Source organism: Drosophila sulfurigaster, chromosome X (assembly GCF_023558435.1).
Source record: "Drosophila sulfurigaster albostrigata strain 15112-1811.04 chromosome X, ASM2355843v2, whole genome shotgun sequence".
NCBI classification, from domain to species: domain Eukaryota; kingdom Metazoa; phylum Arthropoda; class Insecta; order Diptera; family Drosophilidae; genus Drosophila; species Drosophila sulfurigaster.
Window position 1 is genome coordinate 320830 of NC_084885.1, and position 14277 is coordinate 335106.

The 14277-nt window shown below is 44.6% G+C and overlaps 2 long non-coding RNA genes across 2 annotated transcripts; one reads left to right on the forward strand and one right to left on the reverse strand.

Moving 5' to 3' along the window:
• Nucleotides 1–2502: 2502 nt before the first annotated feature.
• Nucleotides 2503–2734, reverse strand: LOC133847440 (uncharacterized). The gene is made up of 2 exons (XR_009895165.1): nucleotides 2625–2734; nucleotides 2503–2542 (listed from the first exon to the last, which is right to left on the reverse strand). It is a non-coding gene; the product is annotated as an uncharacterized LOC133847440 (long non-coding RNA).
• A 6592-nt stretch (nucleotides 2735–9326) lies between these two features.
• On the forward strand, nucleotides 9327–9887 carry LOC133848635 (uncharacterized). Its single transcript, XR_009895284.1, has 2 exons — nucleotides 9327–9595; nucleotides 9681–9887. It is a non-coding gene; the product is annotated as an uncharacterized LOC133848635 (long non-coding RNA).
• The last annotated feature ends 4390 nt before the right edge of the window (nucleotides 9888–14277 follow it).

Genomic DNA, 14277 nt, shown 5'->3' on the forward strand with positions numbered 1-14277 from the left:
GCGTATACGTATATACATGCTCGTCTATATTAGTATCTGTATGCATAGAGGTTTCATAAGCAAAGCGATAGCTCAGATGGTGGAGTGCAAGTCGAGCATGTTGTGGTGCTCGGGTTCGAGCCCGCTCGGGGTACAAAGTTTTTTTAACCACCCGGTCGGTGGTGCTCGAGTTCAAATCCCGATCGAGAATACATTCATATTTATTTTTAATATTCTGAGATTATTACCGTAATATTTTTAATTTATTCAGAATGGGTAGCTGGTATCTCACAGTCGAACAAAAACAAGTAGCTTTCTTACTTGTTTTTGTTGCTGTTGTTTGCAATCTGTGTTTGTTTTTGGAAGGGGCAAACCCTTTTGGGGACATGCCACAAAGCGCATCAGCTGTACGTGAAGCTTTTTGTTAATTGGTTTTCTGCACAACCTTATCACAACCTAGCGCTCTAATTAGTCGCCCAAGATATCACGAACGTTTACGGCTCTCATCAGTCAGGGAAATGAGAACCACACAAATGTTGCAGCTTGCAACTGTTATAAATGTGGAAACTGCAGAGCAGCAGCACTAAATAACAACAACACACAAGGCAAAGTCGACAAAGCACTGAGAAATAAACTGTGCGGTTGCAGCTAACGGAAATAAGTCGCAGTTACTATACTTTTATTATACGTGGAAAAGCAGCTTTAAAAATGGCGCCAAAATACTTCGATTATTATTTCTATCATTAGGGATCGATAGCGGAACGAGTACCATTTTCGGTACATATTATCGATATAAATTAAGTCGATTAACTATGTTCTAACTGCCTGACTGCTTCGTACGATGAATGAGGTTATTGGTTACAGAACTTAATTTAAATAATTTTATCATGCAACAGTTCGTAGTGTACATGAACTGATCGAAAAAAGAAAGATTTCTAAAAAATGATTGAGTGTACCGATAAGATTATTTATCGAATGAAGCTTTCTTGCCAACTATTGAAATATCCTCAATCTCATATAATCATGAAAGTTAAAGTGAGCAAAACGCTGTGTTCAGCCCTGCAACTAATATGTTTTAGACCAATGAAATACAGGTGTTTACTGTAAAAATACAGACACAAGCAGACAGTTACACATATGTTACAGAGAGAAACTCACAGTTCTACGCTTCACACATGCTGTTTCGCTTTAATTAGCTCCTCTGCAGTTCTAAGCGCTATTTCGTTGCTGGTGAAATAAGCACTTACCAGCAGACCACCACTACTTATAAAGTTGCACCTAGCAATGCGTTCTTTATTTTCCGTTTTTGTATGAAATGTCCACAAATAGGGTCAATCGCCACCACCTCGATTTTCCACGAACTAGTGAAATAGTGCAACAAATTAGGGTCTTTAAAGAAAGTATTTACATTAGACCCCATTGAACGGCCGGTAAAGTAAGTACTTACATGGGACCCCATGGAAGGGTCGACCATTATAAATTAAAACAAGTAAGAAAGCTACAGTCGAGTGTACTCGACTGTGAGATATCCGCTACCCATTTTGAATAAAAGTAATTAATTTTGCGGTATTATTCTCAACATATACCAAATATACTACAAAAATACTAAGAATATACCAAATGTTATATGTGGTATATCGATATAGTACCTCATTCAAAATATACCATAGACGGCACAATATACCAGATTGTCAGCCAAAGCAACTAAGACCCCTAGTAGATAGGCGGTTTTGCCCATACAAAAGTATTTCTTTAATAACTTCGACAATTTTTATCTGATCGCAACTAAATTTTCCGATTCCTGAAAATTTGGCTGCGATCAGATAAAAATCGTCGAAGTTATTAAAGAAACACCTACTTTTGTATGGGCAAAAACGCCTACTTACTAAGGTTCTTAGTTACTTTGGCCGACAATCTGGTATATTGTGCCGTCTATGGTATATTATGAATGGTGTACTATATCGATATACCAAACAAACTATTTGGTATATTTTTAGTGTTTTTAAGTATTTTAGGTTTATTTTGAAAATAATACCGCAATATTTTGCTTTTATTAAAAATGTGTAGCTGGTATCTCACTGTCGAGCACACTCGACTGTAACTTTCTTACTTGTTTGTTATTGTATATACCAAAACTCTTTAGAATTACGCTTGTTATTCGATGTTTTTGATTTGTGGCAGCGGGGCGTGGCAAAAATTTTAAGCAAACTTTCGAAAATTATAGCTCTATCTCTTATAGTCTCTGAGTTCTAGGTGTTCATACGGACAGACACACAGACGGACAGACGGACATGGCTAGATCGTCTCGGCTGTTGACGCTGATCAAGAATACATATACTTTATAGGGTCGGAGATGCCTCCTTCTACCTGTTACATACATTTCCTGTCTACCCTATGGGTAGCGGGTATAAAAAATGTACAATTTCAATTACAGTTTTTATTTAATTTTAATTTTTCTTTATTTTAATAAGTCGGATACTTTTATTACTTTAAGGCAACTTGAGTTTTTAAAATATCTGCAAGAGCTGCAAGGCCTTTCTCAACTGGTCCTCAGTTATTGAATCTGGAAATAAAAAGGATTCAAAAAGTTTTAATAGATTGAAGTAGATAATGATTATTAACTAAATATCTTTTAAAATACTCACCGATCATAACACCAAAGAAATTGTCTTCTTTTTTAGGGCCGCAATCCCCTGTCATTATTTCGATAACGTAGATATTCTGTCATAATTTCCACTTCCTCTTCTTTAGGCACGTTTTCCACTGTATAATTACACATTAGGCTAACTGCTTGTCGTACTTTTATTATCTGTTTATTTAAAATTTTACATATATTATTTTTTAAGTAACTCACCTAATAATTGATCGATTGATCCGCTTTGCACTTCTCAACTCAAATGCTTGCAAAATTTCGTTAACCAGCAAACACAGCTGCGTTTGAGCAGCGATGTAAAGCGTAATCGAAGTTTTGTCTTTAATTTTGTGTATGCCCTTTTCACAAAATAACAAAAACGAAAGCGATGCTTGCCGTTATTTTGTACTTATGCTTTAATACGCATATATTTATTAACTAGGTGGTTCGACGTTCGTTTACTATAGGGTCACTTTAGTAAGTACCCATGTAGTAATCGGCGAGGTAAGCACTTACCCATGGCCAATCGACACCTCCAGTACTGCAGGGTGTTTCAATTGAAGAGTTATTTCACTTGGCCTTGCATCATTATCATTCCAGAGCTTCGCAACGATTCAGCGCTGAGCTATTTAAGCCCTCCTTGGCTAATTAATTAAACACACACTCCACACACGCCGCCCCCTCTCGCCACTTAGCACTTTTACCACGTATACTGTCGGCATCTCGTTTTTCCTTTGTCGTGCGCTGCTTCATTACAAATGACGGACAAATGGAAGTCAAAAATTTGGTGAAATATTTAATTTGGCGGCGCATTCAGCAGTGACAACAAAAGCGAATGCATGTGCAGTAGCTGCAGCAGCAGACTGAAATTGATAGGGGCCCTCATCACCCCCTCATTTCAGAGAACAAGAATGAAAGTTACAGTCGAGTATGCTCGACTGTAAGATACATGCTACCCATTTTGTATAGAAACAAAATTTTGCAGTATTTATTCAAAATATACCAAAAATACAAATATACTAAAAATACACCAAACGCTATATTTGTTATATCGATATAGTACCACATTCAAAATATACCAAAGACGGCACAACATACCAGATTGTCGGCCAAAGCAACTAAGACACCTAGTAAGTAGGCGTTTTTGCCCATAGAAAAGTATTTATTTAATAACTTCCACAATTTTTATCTGATCGCAATCAAATTTTTAGAAATCATAAATACTATAGTTATTATTGTATACACAACAATTCGCAGCTTTAAAAATACGCTTGTTATTCGATTGTTTTGATTTGCGGGGACGGAAGTGGGCGTGGCAATAATTTGAAACAAACTTGATCTGCGTGCAAAGATAACAAATGCTGTCGAAAAAAATTATAGCTTTATCTCTTATAGTCTCTGAGATCTAGGTGTTCATACGGACAGACACACAGACGGACAGACGGACATGGCTAGATCGTCTCGGCTGTTGATGCTGATCAAGAATACATATACTTTATAGGGTCGGAGATGCCTCGTTCTACCTGTTACATACATTTCCTGCCGGCACAAAGTTATAATACCCTTCTACCCTACGGGTAGCGGGTATAAAAAGCACAAGTAATGTTTTGTAGTAGTAGTTTCTCCATGTGAGACTGTTAAAATAAATATTATATTGCAATGAGATGCAGGCGGCAGGCAGCGCAAATACGATTATGTAAGCAGTGCCATTTATAACAGCAGCTGCAACAATTTAGCATACGTCTAGCCATCTCACTTTCGCTGAGTCGTCCATCGTAAGCGTGGCTTGCCAATTGCCCGAAAACTCCTTTAGGCATGCAGTTCAAGTTCAAGCCACACTGAAAATTCATTATCTCTGTGTATGCGTGGAAGCTATTGTGCGTAATGTATGTATGTATGTATTCATGTATCCACTTAAGAGAGACAGAGCCAAAACCTGTAAGCAAATTGTGTGTGCTTATGTACATACTCTGGACTATATGTACATACATATATTTGTGTGTGTGTGTGTGCGTGTGTGTGTGTGTGTGTGTGTGTTTTTTTTATTTCGACTTTGCTCTACTATTACTAATGTTAATATGATAACGAGATACATGATATAAATAAATTATGATGGGTAAAGGGCAGTGCGATCTCCTGTGGTACGGCCGTAAAGCATTGCTTCACAAGAGACATAGCGCCACCTATTCCATCGACTCTCTCCTGGCTCTCTCCATGCTTCTTTGGGTCTGCATCACAGTTGACGCAAACTCACAAATCGCAACCCAGTTGTCCACTGATTGCAGCATAAGCGGGACCAAGTTTCCCACCGCAATCGATACGCCCAGTGCCCTTTCCAAGTCGTTGCGTAGTGATCCATATAGCTTGCAGGCGAAGATAGTATGCTCAGCATCCTCCAGTGTTCCACACTCAGAGCAGTTGCCAGAAGCTTCATGACCAAATCGGTGCAGATAGCTTCTGAAGCATCCATGGCCACTTAGAACCTGAGTCAAGTGGAAGTTGACTTGGCCGTGCTTCCTGCTGGTCCATTCCCCGATGTTCGGGATAAGCCGATGCGTCCAACGGCCTTTTGGAGACATATCCCAACGTCGCTGCCACCTCTCTAGGCATTCATGCCGTCCTGCTGTCCGAACGGTTCGCGTTTCGGCGTTGCTGTGGTGCCGGGATCGCAGCTGCCGATAGGTAGCAGCTCGCTCTCTGGCCATTTCCACAAACGGCGGTACACCAGCGATGACGAACGCTGCGTCCTCAGAGATTGTGCGGAATCCACTAATGATGCGGATGGCACTCTTCCTGAACGCTGCCTCCAGCCCTTGGCAGTAGCTTCTGGTGTCCAATGCTCGAACCCATATTGGTGCCGCGAACAGTGCGATGGATCGCATGGCACCCGCGATTAGCGATCGTCGCAATTGTTTTGGGCCTCCAACATTCGCCATGAGCCTTGACAGTAGCCGGTTCATGCCTGCAGCTTTATTGCTCGTCGCTTCCAGGTGCTCTCGAAAGCTGAGCCTTGTATCGATCCAAACTCCCAGATACTTGATCGCTCTTTTGGACGAAATAGTTGTACAGCCAACCGAAATTTGCGCTACCTCTACATGTTTTCTGCTGCTTATCAGCACGGCTTCAGTTTTATGCGGCGCAAGTGCCAGCCCAACTGAGCCAAGCCACTGCTGGATGGTCGCAATTGCTTGGTTGCACACACTCTCGGCCTGCATCAGCTCCTTCCTCACGACAAGGACAGCGATGTCGTCTGCGAAGCCAACCATGTGCGTGCCCGGGGGGAGGGTTAGTCTCAGGATGCCATCATACATGGCATTCCACAGAAGAGGGCCCAAGACCGAGCCTTGTGGGACACCTGCCGTCACGACGTACTCCTCTATACCAGCGCTTGTCTCGTACAATAGCCGCCTGCAGGATAGGTAGCTACGCACGATTTCCAGAAGATATCTCGGCACTTGGAACGCTGCCAGAGCCTTGAGAATGCAGTCCCAACGGGCCGAGTTAAAGGCATTCTTGATGTCCAGCGTGACCATCAAGCAATACTCCTTGGCTCCTCCCTTCCATCTGCTGCCCGCTATGGCGTGTGAGGCGATCTCCACAACTCTAGTCGCTGCGTCGACTGTCGATCTGGCCTTGCGAAAGCCAAATTGATTTGGCGATAGGTCACCTCCTGCGGCAATAGCGCGCTCCAGCCGGGTGCATACGATTTTCTCCAGCATTTTTCCCGCATTGTCAATGAGGCAGATTGGCCGATATGCAGCAGGTTCGCCCGGATTCTTGCCTGGTTTAGGGAGCAGAACCAGTCTCTGCGATTTCCAGATATCTGGAAAGACAGCCTCCTGTAGACACCTGTTGAACATATCAACGAAGATTTCCGGCCTCAGAGCACAGGCGAGCCGAAGAGCTCTCAGTGGAATGCCATCCGGCCCAGGCGCCTTTCCCAGCTTCATGCTTCCAGCGATAGTACTTATCTCGGCACTGGTAACCAACTCAATTGCCGCGCTATTATTGGATGTGACGACATCAAGATTTCGCACCGTCTCACCAGCTGTAGTCGGAAACAGCTCACGGACAACGCAGTGCATCACATCATCCGGTGGCATAGACGCTTTGTGTGCCGAGATCTTTTTAGTGACCAGTTGGTACGCCTTCCCCCCATGGGTCGCTCTCCAAAGTCTCACAAAGCTCGATGAAGCATTTGCGTTTGCTCGCCTTGATGGCATGTTTCAGAGCTTTCCGCCTCTCTTTGTATTCGCGCTGCCATGATGTGTAGGACGGTCTGCCTCGCGATCGCTGGTAGCATCTTCTCACGCGGTTGCATTCCCGCCTGGCGGTGGCGATATCCTCATTCCACCAGTACACTGGCAGATGGTGGTGGGTGGAAGATCTTCTGGGGGGGCATCGAGTCTTTGCATGCTTGCGCTAACGCATGCAATGCTATCGTAGCCATCTGCTCGGCGCTTCCTGCCGCTTCCATACACTGGATGCGAGCGCTGAAGCGCAGCACGTCCATCTTATCCGCGTTGAAGTTAACCCATCTTGATGGGTCACCTGTATTGCTGGGGCGCCGCCCGCCAACTTCGCACAGAATAGCACGGTGGTCGCTAGCTGTGTAACCGTCGCTCAAGCGCCAACGTGCCGAAGGCGACAGCGCGCTGCACACATAAGTCAGGTCGACTATGGACCCCACGCCAGCTCTACAAAAAGTCTGTTGCGTGCCCTCGTTCAGGAGGATTAGATCCAGCATTTGGAACGTTTCCGTCACAATCGAGCCTCTCGCATTTGTGCAGGGACTACCCCATTCCATTGCCCATGCATTGAAGTCGCCGCCGACAATTAATGGGGAGCGGCCTATAGCATCTGCTGCGAGTTCATCCAGAATGCGCCCGTACTCCTCCAGAGACAGACTGGGGCCAGATACACGCTATAGACCCATGTACCGCCGATTTTTGCTCGCACAAATCCACGTGCAGCATGCTCGTGTCCGAACTGCAACGGTGATTTGCCGCACACCCAGATTGCTGCCTTACCCGTAGTATCCGCTGCCCAGACTGAGCCTGTTACCGCTCTGTACGGTTCGCTTAGGATAGCTACGTCAGCGCTATCATCTCGCACTGCTTGCTGAAGAAGGTCATGCGCAGCTGCACAGTGATTTAGGTTGAGCTGGACTAATTGCATGAGTGTGCTTTCGTTGCGCTCTTTGCTGCCAATGGACAATTGCGACTACCAGCCTGGTGGTTTAGCTGTTTGCCTCCATTTGCGCTGCAAATGTAGCAATTCGCTGCGTTGGTGCACGATGCCACTTTGTGACCAGGTACTCCACATCTTATACAGCAGTTACTCCTGTCAATGAGATTCTTGCATCTGCTGGCTATGTGCCCGATCTCAAGGCATTTGAAGCACCTCGTCCTCTGCTCTTGCTCCACAATTCTGCAGCGAGACCACCCAACCTTGAGTTTGCCCAACTCAAGGATTTTGGAGCCCATAGTGGTGGCACCTGAAGAATTGCTACCTGCGTGCCTGCGTATCCCGCTCTCAGGCTCTTCAGCTGGCACACATCGATAGGGACGCCCGCTTGCGCATGCACTGCTGCCAACACTTCCTCCTGTCGCGTGAGTTCGTCCAAGTCACGAATAGCAATTGTAGTTCGCTGGGTAATGCTGCGCACCTCTGCACAATCCCTAGCACGTTCTCGATTGCGTCCTTCAGTTTGGAAGTACTGTCCAGCCCAGAGCCGCCGAGCTCCAACAGAAGATCTCCCTTGGCAGTTCTTCGAGCTGTGATCACGCTATCAGCGACATTTTGCAGCTTCCCATCCTGCCGTCTGGTAACCATAGAAAGCACGTCACTATAGCTCATCTCTCCTTTTGCACTGACCACCAGTGCGTCAGGGCGTGGCTTGGTAGTGGTCCTCTTCCTCCCCGTGCTTTTCGACTCCACAGTAGTCCACTCGGCGTGAGTTACTGTTTTATTTCGCTTGGTGGAGTCTTCCTCGGCTCCGCCTCGGTATCCCTCTGCCTCTTGGGCGTTGCCGACGGCTTGATGCCGATTGCCGCTGACACGACTGCTCTTGGGGCCGCTTTATCCAATGCTCCTTCAGTGGCTGTGTCTGTGGTGACTGTGACGCTTGCCTCTTTACACAGCTCTGTTGCGGCTCGATGCAATTTCTGCATTCTTGCCAACTTGCTCCTCATCTTTTCGTTGATGTGCCTCTGCGAGGCAAACTGCTCGGAAAGGCCGTCCAGCTCCGTGCCCAAGCGCTCCAACAGGTCTTTAAGCGACCTCTTCTCGCTGGCTGGGCCAGCAACAGGCACAATACGTGTGGCCGCCATATCGGGATCCGGCAACACAACGACCGCCGCCGACGAGCTGCTTGCTGGTTCCTCGCTCCTGCTCCTGTTGTCGCCCGTTTGGTTATGACATGCATTTTCTTCTATGCTGCTGCCACACGGGAACTTAGGCCTCCTGTTAACTGCTGCTGCTGCTGCTGGTGGTGGTGGTGGTGTGCGCTGCATCGCCGACCCACTCTTTTCGGCCAGACCACTTAATAAATTAAGTGTTGGACTTTTCCGATCTTGGTGGATTCGAACCGTGGATCGCTGAAGAGTCCGCGCCTCTATGCACTGCACCACTGCAGCTGCACTCTTTCAGCGGAGCTTATTGCGTATGTTAATTAGCAGCTCCTAAAAGTATGCAGATATTTTTTGCACTTTTTGAGCTTTGCGCTGTGCTTTTTAAGCTTTGCGCTGGGCTTCTAGTTGGCCGACTGGCAACGCCAGAACGCCCAGTCTGGCTGAGCAGCTGATGATAGCGCAGCCCTCGTCGTCAGCTGATCGTGGGTGTACGATTGTTATTGTTTACCAGTAGTTGTGGTCAATTGTACTGGAACCAACAACAATTTCCCTCGCTGCCGTCAATTCTGCCAATGCGTCTCCTGGTGACACGGCTGCCTCCGACGTCCAGCAGCAGGTGCCCCGACCGACCGTGAGTACACAAGGATTGAGCACAGCTCGAACTCACTCGTAGTCACTTTTTTTTTGATTTTCCTACTTATTTTAGCGAATTCCAGAGCGATCAAAAGGAGCGACTTCAAAACGCGACCGGCTTGTGGAAAATTCGCACACTGTCCCTGTGTGTGTGTGTGTGTGTGTGTGTGTGTGTGTGTGTGTGTGTGTGTGTGTGTGTGTGTGTGTGTGTGTGTGTGTGTGTGTGTGTGTGTGTGGGTGTGTGTGTGTGTGTGTGTGTGTGTGTGTGTGTGTGTGTGTGTGTGTGTGTGTGTGTGTATGTGCATACAATGCACTATGTTGAATTTGACCCGTTTTCGTGGCCAAAACTCATTTTTCGCAAGTATTCAAATTTCCGTTTTTTTAATGTTATCATGTTAAAAATTATCAAATCGCGATATTGTATACCTAAAATGTTAACTTAACAGTTTAATGTTAAAATAACAGCTGTTAAAGTAAGCTGTTGCAAGCAGGCAATATGTACGTGCAGTGTTAAATGTTAAATGTGCGATGCAATTTCAAATTGGCATATCTCCCACAAAAATCATTAAATAATAAAATTCAAAAGGAATATTACTTCTTCAAGTTATTACTATGTGTTGATACTAATATGTTGAACAAAACGTTCGTATTTTTCTAACAATTTGTATATTTAGCAAGTGTTGTCCCCTTGTCACTTTTCGAAAGAAAGTTGAACTTTCCAAAAGGTTTTAACTAAAATGTTCAAATTTGTTCAGTGAGTGTCCATATACATATTGTAGATCTGTCAATTCTGAATTCATAATATCTAAGCTCATTATGCGTTTTTTGCGGTTTTTTGCGTAATTTGAATTATTAGGGAGCAACATTTTGATCAGAATTGCAGAACTGCTAGAAGTGTGGCGTAAGCAAGGAGCTTTTGCGAGAAACAAAATGCCATATACACTGTCGTAACTTGTTGATCTTGCTGTCCTATTAAGATTACTTGCGTTAAACCCTGAAAAAAACATAACTATTCGCAAAATGATAAACAAGCCCTTGGTAAAGCCTTTGCGACTTTTTTTTCTTGAATAACTTCCATATTTATTATCCGATCTGAACTAAATTTTCAGGACGCATTTGAAATAGGACATTCATCATGTGTTCCAAAATTCGGGTCTCTAACTTGAAAATTTAATTTATATATTCGCTCTTTTTCGATTTATGTGGGCGTTGACACGCCCACTTTTCTAAAATACCTTCCTATAGCAATAACCTTTATTATACAAGAAACCTGCATTCAAAAATCTTGTTAATTTCAAAATTTTTAATTTTGGCCACAAAAACGGGTCAAATTCAACATAGTGCAATGCAGAGCAGACATCAACACAAAAAAACCTTTCAAAAATCCAGTGAGTAACATTCGTTTGGCGTACACATTTCAATTTCCGCGTCATTTAAAATTTGTATACCCGCTACCCATAGGGTAGAAGGGTATTATAACTTTGTGCCGGCAGGAAATGTATGTAACAGGCATAACGAGGCATCTCTCTCCCTATAAAGTATATATATTCTTGATCAGCGTCAACAGCCGAGACGATCTAGCCATGTCCGTCTGTCTGTCTGTGTGTCTGTCCTTCTGTCCGTATGAAACACTGGATCTCAGAGACTATAAGAGATATAGCTATAATTTTTCGACAGCATTTATTATGTATGCACACAGATTAAGTTTGTTTCAAATTTTTGAAACGCCCACTTCCGCCCCAGCCAATCAACTAAAATCGACTAACAAGCGTAATTTTAAAGCTAGAGCTGCGAGTTTTGGTACATACAATAATAAAACAAGTAAGAAAGCTACAGTCGAGTGTGCTCGACTGTGAAATACCCGCTACCCATATTGAATAAAAGCAAAATATTACGGTAATAATCTCAAAATATTAAAAATAAATATGCATGTATTTTCGATCGGGATTTGAACTCGAGCACCACCGACCGGGTGGTTAACAAAAAAAAAAAGTTTGTACTTCGAGCGGGTTCGAACCCGGGCACCACAACATGCGCAGCTTGCACTCTACCACCTGAGCTATCGCATTGCTTATGAACCCCATATGCATACAGATGCTAATATAGACGAGCATGTATATACATACGTATACGCAAACATACAATACATACATAGCAGGCGATTTTGCTCATACAAAATATTTCTTTAATAAAATCCACAATTTTTATTTATAATTGTTGTAATTACGATTAAAAAAAACCAAAAGTTTGTACCCCGAGCGGGCTCGAACCCGAGTCCCCCGACTACCACAACAGTAATATGCTTGCACTCTACCAATAGAGCTATCGCAGTGCCTCTTGCATACAGATACAAATATAGAGGCGAGCATGTATATACGTATACGCATACATACAACACATACATAGAAGGCGTTTTTACCATACAAAACTATTTCTTTAATAACTTAAAAAAATTTTATCTGATCACAACCAAATTTTCAGCAATCATAAATAATATAGCTATTGTTGTATATACCAAAATTCCAATTCTAGCTTTACAATTACGCTTGTTATTCGATTTTTTCGATTTGCGGGGGCGGAAGTGGGCGTGGCAAAAATTTGAAACAAACTTAATCTGTGTGCATACATAATAAATGCTGTCGAAAAATTATAGCTATATCTCTTATAGTCTCTGAGATCCAGTGTTTCATACGGACAGAAGGACAGACACACAGACAGACAGACGTACATGGCTAGATCGTCTCGGCTGTTGACGCTGATCAAGAATATACATACTTTATAGAGTCGGAGATGACTCCTTCTACCTGTTACATACATTTCCTGCCGGCACAAAGTTATAATACCCTTCTACTCTATGGGTAGCGGGTATAATGATTCCTGAAAATTGCGATCAGATAAAAAATTGCTGAAGTTATTAAAGAAATACTTTTGTATGGGCAAAAACGCCTTAGTTACTATGGCTAAGAATGTGGTATATTGTGCCGTCTGTGCAATATTTTGATTGGGGTACTATATCGATGTACAAAATATACAATTTGGCATATTTTAAGTATTTGTACAGTATATTATTTTGGTATATTTTTTGCTTATGTTCAAAATGGGTAGCGGGTATCTCACAGTCGAGCATACTCGACTGTAGCTTTCTTTCTTTTTTATATTCTTTGCATGATCAGCTTAAAAATATGCAATATTCTGTTCTCCAATTACAAATTTGTATGGCATAATTCCAGGTTTGTTTACATAAATTAAAAACGTAAACAGTAAATTTTACTTAATTGCCTGCTGCAATTCTCAAGTGGTTTCTGTCGGCGTTTGATGACCCGGATGCCATCTGCATGGCAATTGAGTCGCTCATCACGGACTTTGGCGTATGCGTGAGTGTCACTGGAAGATTTGGCTCAATCTTTCTGAACTCGGTGAATTGCCAATACAACACTGAGTTGGAACCGTACCATGCGTACTTAGATTCCGTGCTACTACTTGCTGGTAGCAATTGGGATGCGAACGCAGTGGTCCCCCATGTGGTTCAGCAAATAGCTCGTCCGTGCTCGTGGCGACTTGAACCACCAACGGGGTGAGCTGCTAACTGAGTGAATCCAAGAATCCCGAGCGGGTGGGCTGAATGAAGTCAGCACTTTGTATACGTTCGATAATCACCGCGGACGGAGTGATATCCAACTAAGCAGCATCTGCATATGTGGGCCACATATGACTGGAGAGTGGACCTCAGTGACCATAACATGATCTGTGTTGAGGTGACGCGAGGCCCCAGAGACACAGTCGAGAGCGATGCTCCTGTTCCGTCCAGGGACTTATCCAATGTGTGTTAGCAGTCGTGCGTGAACTTGTATGCAATGTTGAGAAATTCCCGCAGGACTACACGGAGATGTCCATTGACGACCTTTTGCCTGCAACGCGTGCACTGGTATACAGTGTATGCGACCATGTATTTGGACGCAGGCAGCAGAGAGCCGTTCTTAGTACGAAGCGCCGAGACGTCACTCCGCGGTTGCGCTCAACCTCCAGGCAGACCTCGTTGAACTTCGCGTTGGCCACCACTTTTTTAATTTCACTCCTTGACGGCGTACGAATAACGGCACCACCGCGCTTCAGTTCACGGACCTCGTGAACTCTAACGCCCAGAGCTGGAGCAACTTGGCTCATCACCTTCTCGGCAATCTCCTTGCCCGACACGGTCGGGTCCCTACTCGGCACCACAGCCGACCACGTATCCACGGACTTCTTGGCTGTAGGAGCACTTCTTGGCGCGGCCATAGGGCCAATGCCATAGACAACTCTGGTGGTGGCACCACTCGCACTTGGGGCCGTGAAGGGCGCAGCAGCTGGTTGGCACAACGCAACTTTTGTCTCCAAGACGGCATTTCGTACAGCTAGCGTGGTCACCAGCTCGCTAAGGTCACCACAACTAAGCCGAGCAGTTGCCTCCAAAACGGCGATGGCCGCTTCCGGCGCCAGTCCGGCGCGCAACACAGCGGACCTCACCGTCTGGTCCACATCCGCAAGCTGAGCCATCGGCCTGTCCAATGGCGGCTCCATCGGCGACTCCATCCGCAGCTGCTCCATCGACGTTGGCTCCAAGGAAGGAGACAACCAACCGCTTAGCAGAGGATGCATCGTCGCTCCCAACCAAGATGGGCGACGATACAGCCCGGTTCCGCG